This window comes from Aedes aegypti, chromosome 1 (assembly GCF_002204515.2).
Source record: "Aedes aegypti strain LVP_AGWG chromosome 1, AaegL5.0 Primary Assembly, whole genome shotgun sequence".
Lineage (NCBI taxonomy): Eukaryota > Metazoa > Arthropoda > Insecta > Diptera > Culicidae > Aedes > Aedes aegypti.
The window spans coordinates 227,410,114-227,431,216 of NC_035107.1; the positions used below are offsets into that span (position 1 = coordinate 227,410,114).

Below are 21,103 nucleotides of genomic sequence, written 5' to 3' on the forward strand. Positions count from 1 at the left end.
TGCATGATTGAAGCTAAAAATACGTTACGTGTAAATCTAAGATTTTTTTGGTGTGTAGAATTTGAGTTCAAACGACTCTTTTGGTGTTATAAAATAGGGGTGGGCGTTTTGCCCCACGAGTTGATTATAGTTTAGGTCCTTCAATAAGCTTTTTAAGGACAAATTCAACATATGTTTATACAAACTATGACTGTGAACAAGTTGACTCTCGGCGATAGTTTCAGAAATATATGACCTTGAAGATCGCACAAAATTGCAACGAAAATAGCGAAAAACGTTTTAATACGTTTTTTTACGATTAACTTGAGAAAAACACATAAAAATATATGAAGAGAAGAATTTTTATCCATTTTCTATAACACAAGGTGAAAAAAAGTATTCTATACCACACCGTTCGACGTTTCGCCCCCTATGGACATATTAGCCCCAGTTCCCCTATGCAGTTGTCTTGCACATTCAAAGTGCAGAGACATATTTCGGCTCCAGTATGGAGCAACGGGTAACTAACGTTATAAAGTATATCCTATATGAATATCTGACGTCTAACATACAATTTAGACAATTCGCTTAAGCTCAACAAGGATGATGATATTAAATGAAGAAAAGATTAAAGTTAGTTTTATCATGTGAAGAAAAGAAGGGCGGATTTCCAAAAACAACGTAGAGTTTCAAACGATCCAATACCGTTGGATGAGAATCATTCAGGTTGTTCTTACCCCAGCAATAAATATTTTCCACCATTCTATCTTATTCACCCAATGGAACAGAAAATAAAAGCAACACAACACCGACTCCACGATCCGCCAAGAAGAACCGTCGCTTGGTGCAGAGACCCTCTCATTTTTCTCAGCCGGCCAACGTCTGTTGGAAAAGCGCGAAAAATGATGGAGCCTATTTTTACCCGCCCGCTCGTTACTCAATCCGACGAGATCTCGCCTACGGGCTATTTTTAGCAATCGGAGAGGACGACGGGTGGCGATAGTATAGCTGAATTGCCGATCATCGCTGCGCAAGCCGCAAACTCTGAGTTATACCGCCGTGTCACGATCGAGAACGGCTCAGTCGGCAAGTTTAGCTCATCGGATGCGTGTAAAAGTCTCCCCGAAAAGAAATCGTGTGCGGTGGAAAATCGGTGTGGAAAATCTCTCCTAGAGCCCAGAAGAGCTCCCAGCCAGCAGCAGTTGTGAAAATTTGAAAGTAAGAGTGCGATTTTATGCCTTTTATGGTGTGTGGCAGCTGGAAAAAAGGTCTTTGTAGGTGGATGGAGCTGGAATTCGATGGTTTTTGGTGAATTTTAGTGGATTTTCGTTTTGTGGGAGGGTGGTTACTCAACACGAGGTTCCATTTATAGCTGAAAAGAAGAATTTCGCAACTGGTCTAAATTTTCTCGACATGAATCATACGGATTATTCGACGGTGAGCTGACAAAGAAGCGATTTTTCGAGAAGCAAGATCTCCCGTGTAGTTCTGGGGATAAATCAGTGAAAAATATATCCTCTTCAATGCCACTTGCGAGCTTGTGAGGTGATTTCGTCACCTTGATCTACATAAAGTGCGAGAACCGTGCGAGTGGGTGGAACAACAGTGACAGGTGATGTGCGCTATTTGGAAGAGAAACATTTGTAAGGTTTTTCATTTTTCGACGGATTTTTGGAACAGAATCGCTTTCGGGCCTCGATTTATCGGGGACGGGTGAAAAAAGAGATGTGATTATATAACACCGCAGTGCGAGATCTATTCAAATATAAAACTGGTGCGAAACAGACAGTGTGTAAACATTGAAGAGAAATTCGAGACTGAATGTAATACTATTAAACCGATATAAATAGAACTTTTCGAAAAAAGTCTAAAAATAAAGGAACAGAAGACTTTTCCCGCTCGCAGAATTCGCTCTCATCTATGCCGATCTCTGGCTGCAGAAGTGCCACAACCGTCTCAGTCGGCATTTGCGGAGTGTTGTGGAAGCATTATCTGTGGTCGAACCTGTTGGACCGATCAATCGTTGGGCGACTTGAACGAATCAAGCGATACATTGTGAACTAAGTGATTTTTATTCCTGTTTTCCCCGTAAGTCAAGCGTAGAAGATCAAAAATGTCATTGCCACGCTGACATTTACATAACATTGATTGTCAAAGTGCCATGAAAGGACGAAAATTGCGAACCGCAGCAATTAATGCATGTGAAGACGTAGTGAAGATTTTTGCCGCTTGGAGTCGCCACTTGCGAACACAGCAACCCGAAGTGAAACGAACACACGAACCTCGTGGGCACTCGTGGGTGGGGATAACCGAAGCCGATGGGTGCGTGAGTCGTTTCCGGAGCGTGGGAGTTGCTCCCTGTTCGTGGCGGTTTATTGTGAAATCGTGCGGCCGTGATAAAAACTGTGTGCGCGCGCTCGTATGTTGACACTAGGTGCGACGCGCAAAGACAACAGACAACATCAAGAACAAGTAGCGGAACGAATAGAAAGCGTGGAAAGTGGCGTTCAAGAGTGCACTGACTGCGGGAAAGTGTGTCAAGATTTTCCTCTTGATTAGAGCTTGGTTTAAAAGTAGCGAAAATAAATGTCGGTGCGTAAGGTGCTGACAGATTTAGAGCTTTGTTTGCGTAGGTGGCGACGGCGGTGGATCTAATGAACTGTGCACAAGGTTGTTGCGTAGGAAACAAGTGGCGCTAAAAATGTAGGGCGGGTAATGTTGTCAGTAATGAGATGGGAGGACCTAATTGTGTTAAATTCTCTAATTGTTTTGCATACGGGATAATGTGATTTTTTATTTATATTTATTTTGTTATTGTAAATAATACTACCATTCTTATTTTTATATGGTCTATGTAGAAGAAGATTTATGGATATGTACTTATTTTTGTTTTCTTGACATTCTCGATAAATTGACTTTCTGCTTCATGTATTGTTTGTGAGTAAATAGTTCGTATGAATAAAGAGACAATGGCTTTAAAATTAGTTGAAGGTCCAAAGTTTACTTTAAGGACAGAATGTTAATCCTCAACTAAACAGTAAAAACATATATTTTAATTTCACTTAGTTTGAATTTCCCTAATGTGATTTTTTAAAGTTAATTTTTTTACTAGCATGAGTCGTAGATGCTTCACTGCTACCTAATTTAGTCTTCTAATGAGCATTTCTCCAATTATCAACTAATAGCTTTCTTCGTCAATGATTTGGTTTTCCATAAATATGAATGTCATGGGACTAGCTAGAAGATATTCTATGTCCTGAAAAGTTGAAAATTGGTATAATTCGAAGAGATCCTTGATAGGTTTGATTCGAATCCATGACCCTTTTTGTTAATTTTGAATACAGGTGACCATTTTAAGTCCAGTTTCGGAACCCCTTTTTTGTTTTTTATCATAAGAAAACAGTCACTATGCGAAATATCAAATTACACTGTTTCAGCAAACACAAACTTTTAAAGATAAACTTGAAACATTTTGGACGGATTGGGTTAATTTTGGGTTTTGTTTTCTGAGTTTAAATTCATATGTTTAACAATAAAAGGGAACACAAATGAAGTCTTGACGTAAATTTTAATATTTAAAATCCAACTGTTCTGTTAAGGTGAAAATATCAAAGGATAATTTGAATATTTTGGATTTATTCGATCATTGTGCTAAAACTCAGGTTTAGTAACAAAGTTCCAATGATTTACTTTTGTAACATCTATTCCATTGAAAATCCTGCAATGAAGCATGAGAATCTTAGAAAGTTTAAGCCGAATCCTCTCAGAAATCTCTCAGAATCCTTACAGAATTCTCATCAGCATCCTCTTATTGATTCTTATTGAATTCCTCGCAAGATTCACTTCGCGAGGTTTTCACAGAATCTAATCATGGTTCTAGTCGAAATTGATCAAAATTATTGCAAGATTCATATCAGACTCCTTGCTGATTTTTCATATAAATGGATTCTGTTCAGTATTCTCTCAGAATTCCCTTCAGAATCCTTTCAGGATGCTTCTCAGAGATCATATATAGAGATGCTTCCCAGAATTCTCGTAGAAATCATAAATCTATTTTCAGGATTATCATCAGAACTCTTTCAAAGTTCTCATCAGAATCCTATCACGATTCTCAAAAGGATCATTTCAGGATTTCATTAGAATCTAAGCCGAGTTCTCATCTAGAATCATTCTAGAAATCGTATCAGAATTGTTCCAGGATGCTCATCAGAATTGTTCTAGCATTTTTATCAGAATCTCTACAGGATTCTCATATCAATCCCTTTATGATTTTCATCAAAACCATTATGAATATTTCTTCAGATCACTTTCAGGATTCTCATAAGAATCCTGTCAGGATAAGTAATCGCAAAAAAAAATCTTCCAGGATAACAATTTGCAACATAATTTTCCAAGAATCCAAGTATTCCAGTATCCAAATCCTTACAGTAATCTGATTAGAATTCTTCCCAAATTCTCATCAGAAATCTTTTTCGATTTTTATCAGGCTTCTTCTTGGATTTAGATCATTGTTCTTCCAGAATTAACATCAAATCTTTCCACAAATCTTTCCAAATTTTCCAAATTGCAGATCTCATCTGAAAATCCGGGATTCTCAAAGAGATTTCGCATTATAACGTTTCCAAGATTCTCATCAGGATACACCGAGATTTTCATCAGAAATCTTCCAGTATTTTCAGAAACTGTCCAGGTTTTTAATCAAAAACCTCCCAGGGTTCTTATCAAAAACCTTCCCGGGATTTCATCAGAAATTTTCCAGGGAATTTGTCAGAAATCTTCAGGGATTTCATTAGAAGCCTTCTAGGATTCTTATCAGAATCCATTCAATATTTTCATCGACTTTCTTCAGGATGCTCATTAGAACCATTTCAGTAATCTCATTGCAATCGTTTAAGCATTCGCACAAGGACCCTCCCAATATGAAAAGAATTTCAGATAGAGCTTGGGTTTTTAGCATATTTTCCATCTCAATATAGCTAGATTGAAAACAGCGCTGGCCACGTCCTTGTGTCCATCAGAGGAGAGAGGAAAATTAATTATATAGCCGTTGTTACTTGGGAACTGGAGAACCTCCTGCATTACCCACACGTAACTTGGAAATAGGAGTGTATTGTTTATGAGGGATTAGGTATTCGACCGTAAGGATACCACTGTGGTTAGCGGTTAAGTCGAATTATTCAATTTTAAAGATAGAAAGAACTGATGATGTTTGATGTTACTATCAAGGATGTCGCCGAGAGAAAAAGAGAGCTATAAGAATGAATGTTACAAATAAAGATAGAAACATACCTTGGATTCAATACACCAGATTCCGCTTGGGCAGCAAAAGTGAAAGCCGGTTATTGAAAGACATTCCATAGGAAAGCTCGCAATAGATTTTTTTTTTTTGAAAATTGTTCTGGTAAAATCACTAGAACATCACATTGAGCCACTTCTTCGAAAATATCTATTGGTATCGGGTGAGGATTTCCTTCTATCTTTAATCCTAAAAAAAAGTTCAGATAACTCATGGAATGATTCTTTGACAAATTCTTGAACCTTGGTTGATTTGGTGGAACCTTCGTTGATTTTTATTTGTTTTTATGCTTGCCTTGACAACACAACAGAGATGGAAAAAGTGCATGCCGAAAGATTGTCAGTTTAATATTAACCTGCTGATACTCAACCGCTTTATGATAATGGGAAACAAAAATTAATATTCATTCTAACCAGCTTGATTTTTTTACTTTCCGCTTAGGGAAGTTGTAATTTTTGCACAAAGTACACTAAAGGCGCGTCAATATAATCGATTCCATGCATCGGATCGTTCATTATTCGTAAAACAGCATATTTTTTAATTAATATGAACCTCATTGATAATCTATTTTCTAAAACTGATACTCTTCTGCTTCTGATAATCAAAAACACCAACGACATGCGCTGCCCATAAGCGCATAATTGTCCCATGTGAATAGGAAATCCAGCAAACATGGGACTGACATGCGTTTATGGGCAGTGCGGGCATCGTTGTTTGTTTTCTTCATCTACTTTTGTGCCATCTTCATTGGTACAATCATATTGGTGGTGGTGCGGTTACTTTGATGGAAGCACTAATATCAGTGAATTGAGTGTAGTGAGCATGATTTTTTTCGTCCCTGGATTATGTTAGAGTGATCATTGACATCAGCTGCAAGAAATTCATCAGATATATTCCCTTCTTTCTAAAATAGACTGTTATTTCGAGTTATTTCTGGAAGAACCTGCCACTAATACTAAAGCCACTGCTAATTCAAATGAAAACATTATGAATAAGTTATGATTTTGTAAGAGTAATTTATTGAAGACATAGGCTACCCTTTCTTGTCCAGTAATGCTTACTAGTTCATTCGACATCAGAGTGCTCCAGTGATACTTAAGAATCTATAGTTTTCCAAACAGACTTCTTTTTGTTGTATTTATGTAATAAAATAAGAGTCTCTTATAGGCCCAACAGTTTTTTTTTCTATTAGAGCTTCCAAGGAACTTGTTTAGCTGTAGACATTTTTCTTAGATTCCTGGAGCTTGCGATGCTGGCTGTAATTTTTCCCAGGATTACTTTATTATTTCCTGTAGAAATTCCAGAAATTTTCCAGCGAAGTTCGAAAGATATTACTCGAGTTATTCCAGGAATTCTTATGCATTTTTCCAAGAATTTCGCCTTTAGTTCGTTCAGAAAATTTAAGCTTCAACAATTCAGGAACATTGAGTATTTGTTTATTGCAAGGTATGTGAACCGGATTTATACCATCCTCGATATTTTCCTCCTTGAATCGTCAAGCAGAATAGAATAATCGTTTTACAGAAGCTGACTGAATCATGAGAATTCAATTTTCTTGGTCCTTTACCAAAGCAAACTATTATACCTAACTATAGTTTTTAAAATTGTTATGGAAGCCATAACTTCAAAACAACTGTGAAGGAAACTGGGCTGGTAGCGATTGATTACATTTTAAATCAGATATTAGAAGACCTTAATAAGCAACTTCTGAAACTCCTCAGACGTAAACTGTACACCATGGTCAGAGACGAGCACTGTTGGAGGAATTCCGTATGTGGAGAAGTACTCACGGAATACCTGGACCGTAGTAGCAGTTGTAATGTTCTTAACAATCCTTGCCTCGAGCCACTTTGTATAAGCATCTACTAGTACGATGAAGTACACGTTTCTTAACAGACAAGTAAAGTCAACGTGCACCCGCTCAAAGGGCTTTGAGAGTGTTTCCCAGTAGTGTATAGATGCTTTCGCTGGCTCAGCTCGAGTAAACTGACAAAGACTGCAGTTGTTCACTAGACCCTCGATACAACCATATATTGCTTCCCAGCAGACACATCCGCGGGCCAAAGACTTCAATCTGGTGACACTAAAATGCATTAAGTGTAGTTCTGACTAGAGATGGGCAAAATGGCTAATATTAGTGAACGGATCCGATCCAAATCACTCATTTCAGTGAACCGGATCACTTGAACGTTTCAGTGGCTCAACGGCGCGCGAAGGAAGAGCGAACTGAACCGAGAGAACAGAAAAAAGAGCGGTTCGTTTCCTGTTGCGCGACATGCGTCGTACCTGTTGTATTTTTTGCTCTCTCATTCTTCGTACATTCATCCCCAGAAACTGACGATATGCAGCCCACAGACGCTCAGACGGTTTGACCAACATTGACTCCACCCTCAAGTTAGTCAAACCGATTTATGTTGGTGCAACCGTTTGACCGACTAACTGTTAAGGTTGGTTGCAGCAACACGGTATTTCTTCGCATGTCTCAAATGATCTCGGCAAGACTAGTGAATATGTGATCGTTATTCTGTGGTGCACGAAGTATTCTGGCAAAACTCTGAATTTATGAGGGGTCTCTTCTGAGCAGTCATATATATATATATGGGAATAGCTATGGGATTTTTTCGAACATTCTATGTAGAATCTTTCAATTGTTACCTCTAATTATTATATTTCAAAGTTTTTCCAGAAACCCATGGGATATACTAAGGATTCCACAAAAAAAAATCTTCCTGGGTTTCTATCAGAAATTTTCTGATTCAACCAGAAATTCATCCAGGGAAAATTCTTCAGGCAAACCTTCAGTTGGCATGCTTCCAGAGATTCCTTCAAAGGTTCCTCTACAATTTATTGTGGATTTCCTCCACTAATTCTTTCAAAGATCTATCCACATAAATCCTCAAGTAATTCCTTTAGTAATTCGTTGGGGCTTACTCCAAGGCTGCCTTCTACAATTCCTTCAGAGATTACTATAATAATTTCTCCAGGAATTCCTCTAGTAGTTAGTTCCAAGGATTCTATCACGCGTTACCCAGGAATAACACCGTGAATTCTTTCAGATATTTCTCAAGGGATACCTCAAGAAATTCATCATCAGAAAATCCTCCAAAAAATTCAGCAAGACTTTTTTTAGGGCTTCCTTCAAGGATTCCTACTTAAATTCCACAAGATAATAATGATTTTTGCAAAAGATTCCTCCAATGATTTATACAAAAAAATCCCAAGGGATTTCTTCAGTGATTCGTTCAATGCTTCTTCTTCTTTCTGGCGTTACGTCCCAACTGGGACAAAGCCTGCTTCTCAGATTAGTGTTTTTAAGAGCACTTCCACAGTTATTAACTGAGAGCTTTTTTTTGCCGATTGTCCATTTTTGCACGTGTATATCGTGTGGCAGGTACGAAGATACTGTATGCCCTGGGAATCGAGAAAATTTCCATTACGAAAAGATCCTCGACCAGCGGGATTCGAACCCACGACCCTCAGCATGGTCATGCTGAATAGCTGCGCGTTTACCGCTACGGCTATCTGGACCCCTCGTTCAATGCTTCCTTCAAGATTTCCACCGAAAAATCTTACAAAAAATTATTCAAGAATTCCTCCAGCGAAACTTTAGGCATTTCTAAAGAAATTCTATCAGGGTTTATCCTGAGATTCCACCAGGAATACCTCTAGATATTCTTAAAGATATTGTTCAAGAAACCCCTTGCAAGAAATTAATACAGGAAGTCCATCCAAACTTTCCACCAGGAATGGCTCCTATCAAAAATCTTCCAGTGACTCTTCAAGTAATTTCCCTAGTAATTCCGCCACAGATTCCTCCGGAAAAACCTTCCCCGATTTTCTCTAGCCATTCCTTCGAAGAATCCTACAGAAATACATGCAGAGATTTACTCCAGGAACTTTCGCAATGATTCTACCTAGAATTTATCCAAGGATTCATCAAGGAGTTCCTCAAGGGATTCCACCAAGAAATCCTTTAACGATTCCACCAGGAAGCCTTCAGGGATTCAACGATAAATACTGCAGAATATTTTATTAAAACTTTGTCACGGGACATGAGCAGGAATTCCTTTAGAGATTCCGCTTGCAGTTTTTGAAAGGTTTCTTAGGTTATCCTCCGATATTCTTCCAGAGAATATTTAATAGATTGATTTTTAAAATTCCAGAAATGTTTCCTCCAAATATTCTTCCTTGCATCTCTGAAGGGATCCTACGATGCATTGGTCCTAAGATATCTGCAGGAATTACTTCAGTAATCTACCATAAATTTCTCCAAAGATTCATAAAGTAATTTATCCATCAATTTCTTCCAATATTTCTTGAAGGATTTTTTTCCAAGCTATCTACCAGGAATTATTTCAGAAATGAATAAAAAAATTCTCCAGGGAATTCGCTGGGCATTTCTCCAGTGATTTCTTTGGTAATTTCTCCAAATTTTCGAAATTCATCGATTCTACCTGAAGGCATTCAGAAGAATGTTTTGTTTGATCCTCTGAGTAAATATCAGTTAATTCCATGAATGAATTTCTGATATCCCTAAAGGAAAATCCTAGTTAAACCTTTGAAGTATTTTATGGAAGAACTTCTGGTGAAACTCTGACAGATTTTTCTGGTGGAAATTCTAGCGAAACTCTAGTGATATTCCTAGTGTTAACCCTAGAAGAACTCCTTGTAAAATACCTTGAAAAGCTGAGAAGCGAAAAATCACAGGTGAAATAATTAGAGAAAATACTGGTGAAGTCTCTGAAGGTATTACTGGTGGAATCTTTATAAAAAATTCTGATCAAATTCCATAAGGAATTCGTTATGGGATGCAAAATTCACGGAGGAATCTCTGGTGGAATTCTCTGAGGAATTCCTGGAGGAATTTCTGTTTTGAGTCCATGGAGAAACTCCTGATAGAATCACTGGAGGATATACGTGTGGATTCCCAAATAACAGGTGAAAATCATATAAGAAATCTCTGGTAAAATCACTGGAGGATTTCCTGGAAACCTTCCAAGAACCTCTGGAGTTATTACGTAAGAAATTTATTTAAAACTCCGGAGGAATCCTTTGAGAATTTCCAAGATTGATTCTTTTAAAAAATCAGGGAGGAATACCTTGATGAATTCCCTAGAGAAACCCCTTGAAGAAAATTCGGGTGGAATCCATTAATAAAATCCGGGAAGAATCCGAGGTATCATGCCAAAACAAAGGAAAAAACAACCAGCCACAGATCACTCGTTCTTTTGAGTGATCCGGATTTTTAAAGCTTATTGGCTCCGATTATTTTTGGACAGGAAGAGACAAGAAACCAAGAAAACAAAAAACAATGCAAACTGGGATCATGAGATTAAAGTTGTCATAATAATTTCTAAGAGAATCCAGGACTACATTTTTTTTGAAAATTTAATTACAATTACAAGTACAAATTATTACTGGCGTCTAGTAAAGCATTTATTGTTTGAATTTTGAAGAATGTAAACAAAAACTAATTCATATATTTGCCCGAGAAATTCATTCAATGATAGTTAAGCGGCTTTCTTGAGGAATTTTCTCGTAAAATTAGTGCAAGATACCTTTAAGATTCAATACAGATTCCCGCATGGTTTTTTTTTCAAAAATTCCTCAAAATATTTTTTAGAAATTTCTCAAGAAAATCTTCAAGTTCATCTTGTGGTTCTTTCATCAATTTCGCTAGAATTTTGTCCATCATTTTCGTTTAGGACATTTTCAAACACTCATGCAGAGATTCCTTCACTGATTTTTAAGGATTTCCTTCAGAATTGTCGTTCAGTTTTTCCAAGATTTCAACCAAAAACTTCTCTAATGGTACCTTTAGAAATTGATGATCCCTACCAAAACTCCAGAAGAAATTCTATGAAACATTTCCCATAGAATTTAAATAGGAGTTTTCCAGGAACTTGTTAAGAAATGGTCCGAAGAATTGCTGTAGTACTTTCTGGTGTGAAACCACAAATCGAATATTGAATAATTCATGGAGATTTTACTTAAGAATATACTTGAGCATTGTTGGCAAGAACTCCAGGAGTACTTTATGGATATAATGCAACACAAATTTGAAGATAAATTTTTGGAACAAACTACTAATCAGTGATGCATTTGAACGCGTTCAGTTTGCGTTCCAGTTCAAACTTTTGAACGAGAGATCAAGTAGGCTTGAACATTGATCAGTTCAAAAATTTGAACCTGAAAGAGCCGAAAAATGAACGCGAAAGGAAAATTGTCTCCAAGGCAAATTTAAAACTCATTTCCATGCAGAAATATTTACAAAAGATATCAAGGAACATTTAAGGTTTCATACATTGTGCATGATATGAATTCAATCTAGTTTGAAGTTGTTTCTTTAAGTTTTGTGCTTCATTGTGCATTTTGAAGTGAACAGCGTTCGAATCTTGCACGAGAGTTCAATGTTTGCTGCGTTCACGTGCAAAATTAGAACGCGTTCAGTTCACTTTTGGCACGCGTTCAGTTTAAAATGCATCACTGCTACTAATGAATCACTGGTTGAATTGATTGAGTAAATCTTTATTTCTTAACAGATTCCCTTGAAGAATACTGTAAAAGATGAACTCAGTGAGGAATTCATATGAAAATGGCTTGAGAAATAACTGAAAAAATTGGAGTAGGAACGCCTGTTGAAATTCATCAGGGTTTTCTCCTGACGATTTTTTTTTCAAAAACTGTTGATTAAACCATTGAAGATTTTCTTGCAGTTAAACTGCTGGAGTAATTACTGGAAAATCGTACCTAGTAGAAAATCCTTAAAAAACACTTAAAAAAATTCAGAGTAATGCCTGTGAAAATCTTTGGTAAGGTATTTCGAATCAGAATACGCTGCAAGGAGTAGAAAAATAGTGACTTTAGGTACCACTTTGGTTGAATAAGAGAACTTTAGTAACCTTCAATTGAAAATAGAGACTTTGTAGAGCCTTACATTGTAATAGATACGTAGTTTCTAAACAGAGAGCTGCTACCAATCCTGCAAGGGATTCAAGAGTTATTCGAACTTTATTGCGGGAGCTGTTATACAATCTTTTCAAACAATTTACGATAAATTCTTAGATGTATTTATCTTATCTTACTTACTTGTAGTATAAATTCATCCTCTTATATTCAGTTCAATATAAATTAGTTTTGTTATTTTTATGTGATGCAAAGGAATTTATCTCTAAAAAGTCATAACTGATCATTCGTTATCGTGGAAAAGATTCCTATTTCTGTTTCATAGTTTTCAAAACCAGAATAAGTAAATTGCTAGATAGTCTCTCTTCCAAGTTTAGCTGAACAAACCCGAATGCAATGAAACAGAGTCATGTTGCTAAATCCAAAAGTGATTCATCGATCCACTTGAAGACGAAGAACAAACATCCACCGTTCTACGTATTATCCCCCACTCAGCCCTGTGAGGCAATGATGAAAATATTTACACGAACTGAAAATCTGCAACGCCTCTACACCAATTGCACCGACCAGCCAACCTGAATCCGATTCACCGATCCGTTAATCTTCCCCGTGTCCGAGAGTTATTCGAAATATTTCCCCCCAGGCAGAGTGTTATTCACAACGTGACGGCTTTTCTCTGCGAGTTTTTCTTCGTGCATTCACGTAAGGGAAGACGGGATAATACGCAACCCCGTAAGAATAAACTTAGATATATGAATATCGTCGAAAACTTTATTCTAGTTGAGTTTACAGAGAGTTCACATAAATACGCTCACCGAAAACGATCATTGGATTGAAGAAATTGTATACAGAAAATTTAATTTCAAGGAAATTAAACCAAAGCCTACGTTTTTCATAATTGCGCCACCCCAATTCCAAAGAATATGTTTTTGTGACAAAATCTAGCTATTTTCTAAATTTTTATGTATATAGCAGATACTCTACTGTTTGAATTTGGGGGTTTTGCAGCATAGTTTGAATATCACAGGTGGTTTCTGAGAAAGTTGTTAAGTATGGCGCATTTTGCCCATCATTTTATTCATCAAAATCGTTTTTCACTTTTGTTATTTTTATATGTAGAAATTGGGAAATGTTTGCCATTCACCGTCAAAACTGCGAGAGATATCGTATGAAATGTTCTAATTTGCCTAAAATATCTTTCAACTCAATGATATTGCGTAGGAGCATTTTACGCCTACTTCCCCACACACTTGGTCGTGTCTCTGAAGCACCACTTAATCACGGTAATTTTTGTTTCTCGTGCTTTTCCTGCCCGGCACCGTTTCTGTCAGTCAGTCGGAGCAGGATTTGGGTTTTAAAAATAACAATTATTTAACTACTTGCGTCACGGAAGCGGCGCGGATGAATATTTTCTCTTCGCGCCAAGTGCCGCGAGGTGCGCGGAGGAAACTTTTATTGCCGCGCGAAGGCAGTTTTCCCGTTGGAAATTTACGATCATTTGGGGTGTGTTCGGGGCAGAAGTATTTGCGTTTTTCCTAACATCCTAAACGAAACGAATAAAAATCAGATTTTAGGAGCGATGAACTCGGGGTTGTAAAAATTCTTGGGTTGGGTGACATAATCGAGTATTAGACCATTTCATGGGTGTTGTGAAATAGTGCATGGTTTATTGAATAATTTTGAGAGCCAAGCAATTTTTAAGCTGCGGTAAACGCGCAGCTTTTTTGATAGTCGTGGGTTAAATCCTACCAGAAGAGGGATTTCTCGGATTAGAAAATTCCTCGATTCGCAGAGTATATCTTCGTTCTTGCCACACATTAAAATGGTCAATTTACAAAGAAAGCTTGCAGTTAATAACAAAGGAAGTGTTCATAAGAACACTAAGCTGATAAGAAGGCTCTGCCTCTGTATTGCGCGACAGGAAATGTATGTACCTGACGTTTCGGCACGGGACGCTTATCTTAATCAGGGGGTAAATATTGTTGTGTACAAACGATAACAATCTTTACCCCCTACGGAAGACACAATTCCCGTGTCGAATCGTTTGACAAATGATAAAGCCGTCGCAGAAATATAGCTGTTTCGTCCATGATTTTCTATTGCCTTACGATCGATACTGTCATATTTTGCATTTGAATGAAAAGTTGATGCGTTGGGACCCGCTATTCACGATTCCTCTGAAGGGTTTGCAGTGCAGGGAAGACCTGATCCATTTTAACAACTTAAAGAAAACCATCGCCAGAGAGGCGGCGAGTGAGCCCACAAAACACTACAAAATTTGTAGATTTAATCTATTGTCGATTTCACCCCAAGTTGGACCGTCACAGAAGTATGCACGCTCCATCAAAGTGTGATAGCAGCAAAGGGTTTTGTCGGATTCCGATGGTGTCTTCGGTGCATTTAATTCTTGTAGCTCAAGGAACAAGTATACCGAATTCGTCGTGATGATCCGATAGAAACGTACACTTTTATCACACATTTTCTGCACTCTACAACTTTTGTGATAGTCCAATTTGGTGCGTAGTGTGTAATAAATTTATCACATTTATTCATTAGACAACTGTTCCTGATTACCACACCAGAATCCATCTGGCCTTTTGGACTAAAGGTCAGGCTTTTCAAATGTACAGCCTCAACAGGACAGCAGCCGAAAATATCGAACCGACAGTCACTGTGTACGAAATCAGCTGACAGCATTCGTGTTGTGTGGATATGAACGTAAATCGAGTAGTGTGATTTGAAAAACATTGATTATATGATTATCTTCAACACCATGCTCGCGAAAAAACTGCTTTTTAAAATTCTGAAATCAATGACGGATCCTTCCCCCTTAAAAGGCACGAACGTCTCTTCCGCTGCCCGACGGTCGATATCGTCCGCAAAGCCAAGGAGCATATGAGAACGAGTGATAATGGTACCGCTTCTCTGCACACCGGCTCTCCTAATAGCACCTTCGAGCGTTATGTTAAACAGCAAGTTAGAAAGAGCGTCACCCTGTTTCAATCCATCTACACAGCCAATTCAGATTACCGACCCCAGTAAAATTTTACTGGGTTTTGGAACTACGGATTTTTCGGTAATTTTTACGATTACTGAAAAAACCCAGTAAAGCAAAACATGTTTTGATTGATGGAGATTACTGACTTAGTCAGTAAAATTGTAGAGCGTTTTTACTGGCTTTCCAGTTGTCCATGCTTCACGCTTTGCTCCTCCGGATTTTTTTTTTTCAAAAACAATACAAATAAAAACCCAAGCCACATTATTAAGCATTTTTCGTGTGAATAAACATCTACGGTACGCTCGTATCTCAGTGGAAGTAATCGAAAAATGTGTGACAAAATCATTATTATTTGGTTGGTTTGCATACAGGAGGCAAACTCAATGATGCAGATGTACTTTCCTCTTGTATGGAAACCAACCGAATTTACCAACGTAAGAGCAGTTCAAATCGTGCTGAGCCTTTTTGGTTGCTTAAAATTGTTGAGTTTGTCACTAAATGTCGACTACTTACCACGCGAAAGCGCAAAATAGGCGCAGGAAAGGTTTGGTTGCCGTGGACGTGTCTCCTGGCGCCGGCCGGATGATTCTACAGCAGGAGATTCTCATTTGACACTTTCCCGCATGCGCATCAGTTTGTTTTGATTTGATTTTGACGACAAGTCAGTAAAAAATATCCAGTACTGATTAGTCGGTAATTGTTTTTACTGACTTTTCGCCCTGTTCGGTAATGTTGCAAAATTGGGTCTGACAGCTACCGTAGTTCAGTAAAAAGCAAAAATTATTACTGAACCTCAGAAGTTTTCAATCAAAAAGCTGAAAGTTCGGTATTTTTTATGGTTTACAATTCGTACCCAGTATAAAAAATTACCGAACAAGCAAATCGTGATTGAGTGTGTAAGATTACGAACGATGACGAAATCTCGTCCACCACCCGCACACTTGATTTCAATCCATCAAGCGTTGCACGAATCATTCTAATCAGCTTCGCCGGAAAGCCATGTTCGTTTCTCTCCACTGAACCGTGCGCTGCTTTGAAATCTACAAACAGATGAGGAGTCTGCAAGTTGTACTCCCAGCACTTATCTAGGATTTGACGCAGGGTAAACATCCGTCGTTGATCGGCCCTCTCAAAAAACAGCTTGGTATTCGCCGACAAAGGACTCCACATGCGGTCTCAATCTGTTGAACAGAATTCCAGACATGATTTTGTACGCCGAATTATAGTGTGTTATCTCTCGGTATTTGGCGCACTCCAGTCGATGCCCTTTCTTGTAAAAAGGGCAAATGAGACTTTCCAACCAACTAGTAGGCATTTGTTCTTCCTCCCGTATTTTCGATATAATACGGTGAAGAAGTTCGTGCAGCCGCTCACTTCCGTGTTTGAGAAGTTCGGCCGTGAGCTCGTCCTTCCCAGCAGCCTTGTTGTTCTTCAGCTTATAGATAGCTTTCTTTACCTTATCTAGCGTTGGAGGTTCTACAGCCTGTCCATCGCCATCAATTTGGATGCTGCTACCAGATCCACTTCCGTAATCTCCGTTTAACAATGATTCGAAGTACTCTTTCCACCTGGCGGCCACCTTTGTTTTATCCGTCAGCAAGTTTCCTTCGCGGTCGTTGCACATGGCGGGAGACGGTGCTGTGTGTCTCCACACACCATTGACGGATTCGTAGAACCATCGCATGTCGTTCTATTGCATAACTTCTTGCGCCTGAGTAATTACTGCCGCTTCATGCTCCTTTTTTTCCGTGATGGATCCGTTTTACGGCTGCCCTTGCTTCCTTGTCAAGGATGGAAAAAAGTCAACTCTAGCGACAAACAACACAGTATTTGAGTGGTCTCAGAGGGCCGTTTGTCTTGCGGACGCATGATCTCAACACTTCACTCGTCTAATGCATCACAAATATATGGATGATCGCGGGACAAACAGTTTATCTGACATTGTAACAACTCACGATTAATTTGAATCAGAACTCATTTCGACCATTATTTTAAGCTCACTTCGCGACCTATTGATTATGGAACCACAAAACGCTTGCCAGAAGGCAAATCACGAAACAAAAGCTTACCAATCTTCAAAAAATAAAACTTTGGCTTGCGAACAATTCATCGCTCTCACACAGCTGTCGAACGATGCATTATTCGCGGAGCGTATTTTGTTGTGATTACCTAGCGACAGAGGGTTTATCGTTGTTGCTATGATCGCATGACAAAGAACAACTGCGATGCTCTTTGGATTTTATCATGATCACTAGATTTCCATCCTTGTTCCTTGTACCACTCTCTGCTCCGACGGGTACCAGACACCAGCATGCGGCTTCTAGCCAAGTTCTTCTCGTTCGTCATTCTCTGGCACTCCTCGTCGAACCAACCGTTCTATGGTCTTCGTTGTGCAGTACCTACCACTACTCGCGCTACTGTGCTCACCGCTCCGTGGATTGACTCCCACAGATCGCTGAGGTTGACGCTTTCGTTGATTTCGTTAATCCGCTCGCCGAGCTTTTGATGGTAGTCCGCTGCTACACCATCTGCTGACAGGCGTTGGATATTGAAACGCAACGATTGTCGATTCCTAGAACTCGAAATGGTTGACAATCGCACTCGAATTTTGCTCACAATGAGATAGTGGCTTGAGTCGTTATTAGGACCCCTGAAAGCTCTAACATCGATGAAATCGGAAAAATGTCGGCCGTCTACCAGAACATGGTCGATTTACTTGCAAAGTTCGCCATTTGGGTGTTGCCAGGTGTGCTTGGGGATATCCTTGCGAGCAAAGTAGGTGAAACTGATGGTCATCTCCCTGGTGGCAGCAAAGTTTACAAAACGTAGGCCGTTGTCGTTGGTAACAGAGTGAAGGCTCTCTGTACCAAGGATAGGCCGGAAGAAGTCCTCTTTTCCGACCTGCGCATTAGCGTCACCGATGACAATTGTCACGTCGTGTTTTGAACATTCTCCATTGGTCTTGTCGAGACATTCGTAAAACGCGTTTTTCACGTCATCGGGTTTGTCGTAAGTCGGTGCATAGACGTTGATCAGGCTGTAGTTGAAGAACTTGCCCCGAATCCTCAATACGCAGATCCGCTCGTTGATCAGCCTCCTCCGCTTCATCTGTTTCCCGATCATTATGAAACCGACTCCGTGTTCAGCTTTATCGGCACCGCTGTGGTAGATGTTGTATTTGAATACGGTGTTAGTGACGGGGATCTTAGCCAACGCACTTCCTGAACAGCAGCCACGCACACGCCAACTTTTCGCAATTCACGAGCCAAAAGGCTCACTCGTCCAGCTTCATTTAAGGTCCTGACATTCCAGGTACCGAGTTTCAAATCATAGTCCTTATTTCGTTGCCTGGTCGGTTTGCCGAAAATAACGTTCGTTTCTTCTTCTTTCTCCATTTTTCGTGGTGGGTAATGAATTCGGTATGCTACCTTACCGGGGTCGCGCTACCTACATCACGTTGATGGGGCTGCCATCTTAGGTGTAGCTGACGTGATTCAGCATTTGACGGATTTCACGCCAACTCGACACGCGATTGGCAGCACTCTTTCAGAATTCAATGAAACTTTCTGGGTGTGAAGACTATGTGAAACTAAGATACTTTACATACTTTGTTTTTTCAAAATCGATCTAGACTAACATTTGGAAAGGGTCAAAGTTTTTTTTTACTTTTTTTATAAACCCGTATAACTCGAAAAGTGTTGTATGGGGGACTGTCGTGAAATTTCCTGACGTTTTAGAGAAAAATATTGAAAAAATAAAAAAACATTTTCTACACCGAAAAAACAATGATTCAAAACTTTAAAGTCGATTTAAAAAAAACGGCCATTTCAGATTTTGATCATCCTTAAGCAAAAAGTTTCGTAATTAAATTTACTAAAAGTCGTCCATACATTGCAAATTGGGCATATTTTAGAGAAAAAAGTTTTTCTAACAACGATTTTTTTAAGTCCAATTTTTTTTGTTTTTTTTTTTAATACGCTTTAAATAGTCTAGTATGCTCATATTTTGAAGTGATAAATGAGTTTTAATCACAAAATAGATTATATGTTTATTTGTTTTATTGGGAGTAGTTAAAAGAAATAAAACGGAATTATACAGAGTTTTTTTTTAATTATATACAATTGATCTCGCACCAAACCGCTTATGAGAAAATGAACTCCGTCTAACAATCCGATGGGTTTTTAATGGTTGGAAAGATATCACAATAATATTTTATTTCTTATTTGGTCAAAGCCAATCTTAACAGGTGTCTGGAAAGGGTCAATATTATGCTTATAAAAAAAGTCGTGATTTTTTTTTCATGCATCATTATTTTTATTATTGCTATATATCCTAAAACGTAGTATCTGCACATGAATATTTACATTATTTTTGGGCTTTACTGAATAAATTGAATATTTTTGGTTCATCCTCTGAATTGGTATACCGTTTGGCTGCAATTTGTGCATCACTAATAGGCATAAAACAATGATATTTTTGGGTACCAGGGACAGTTTTAACCTTATCAAACAATTCCATCAATTCCTCTGACATTTTAACATACTGTTCATTAGATATATAACAGAAATTTAATTTGGTGATACATGTATCAGTTTGTTTCACTGCCCAGTCGAATAGTTCTCGCAGAGTTGCGATTGTGTTTCCATAGTCTTTTGCAAGACTTGGTCTTTTTGCAATTCGCTTGAGAGTGCCACCAATAGCGTCACAGGGGCCTTTCCCGTCGTTTTTTCTTAGGCGGACTTCTGTGGAGCCTGATCACTAAGCGACATGACTCACAAATATGCATAGTTTCATCAAGCTGATGACTATATCCCATAGCACGTATGTGTTCGATTATTGTTGGTGACAAGTTTCGCAACTGGCTACGCCTGCACTTAGGATTGTTTATACCGGCGCAACATTTCGAAATTTTAATGCGCGATAAATCTTGTTGATCCATCTTTAACTTCTTTTCACAAATGACTTAGATAAAATGAAAAGAGTTTTATTGACATCAAGCTTAAATAGTTATATGCATAGGTAGAACGACAACTATAAGTTAAATACCTATCTCTCTATACACTCACGCGGTGACTGTTGAGTAACTCAAGTCGTTAACGGACATTTTAGGTAGATAACAATACAAACATTATTTCTTATTCATCTGGCTTGTAACGCAGGTACGTTTAGTAGTATTTTCTAGAAGAAAATTTAATGGGGTATGGATCAGGTTGTTCCTTTTCAATGTTTGCAATCTTTCGAACCATAAAAATCCGTCGGATTGTTAGACGGAGTTGATTTTCTCATAGGCAGAGGCGAAATCCATAGATTGCCTTCATTTAAAAAACATAATCACTGCATAATTCCGTTTTTTAACTATTCTCAATAAAAAATACAATTTATTTCTGATTCAAACTCATTTATCACTTGAAAATACGATCATATTTGACGGTTTAGAACAAAATCTTTGAAAAAAAATTCAGTTTTGGACTTGAAAAATTCGTTGTTAGAAAAACTTTTTTCCCTTAGATATGCCCAATTTGCAATTTATGGACGACTTTTAGTAAATTTATTTACGAAACTTTTTGCTTAAGGATGATCAAAATCTGAAATGGCCATTTTTTTTAAATCGACCCTTAAGTTTTGAATTCATATTTTGTTTTTATTTTTTCAACATTTTTTTTTCTAAAACTTCAGGAAATTTCACGACAGCCCCCCATACAACACTTTTTTGTAGGTCTTACCGTTTTCGAGTTATACGGGTTTATAAAAAAAAAAGTAAAAAAAAAACTTTGGGACTTAAAAAATTCGATGTTAGAAAAACTTTTTTCCCTAAAATATGCCTAATTTGCAATGTATGGACGACTTTTAGTAAATTTAATTACGAAACTTTTTGCTTAAGGATGATCAAAATCTGAAATGGCCGTTTTTTTAAATCGACTTTA

The 21,103-nt window shown here is 38.1% G+C and overlaps 1 protein-coding gene across 7 annotated transcripts in view; it reads left to right on the forward strand.

The window, feature by feature from the left end:
• The first annotated feature begins 1,043 nt into the window (after positions 1 to 1,043).
• LOC5580168 (twitchin) overlaps positions 1,044 to 21,103 on the forward strand; it is a 95,153-nt gene continuing 75,093 nt past the window's right edge. For 4 of the 7 annotated variants that reach the window (XM_021857732.1, XM_021857738.1, XM_021857735.1 and 1 more), the window contains exon 1: positions 1,044 to 1,197. The gene's annotated coding sequence lies outside the window, so the exon portion shown is untranslated. Of the gene's footprint in view, positions 1,198 to 1,413; positions 1,592 to 1,926; positions 2,068 to 21,103 lie in introns of those variants that run through there. The other 3 variants (XM_021857737.1, XM_021857734.1, XM_021857733.1) reach the window with 3 other exon arrangements.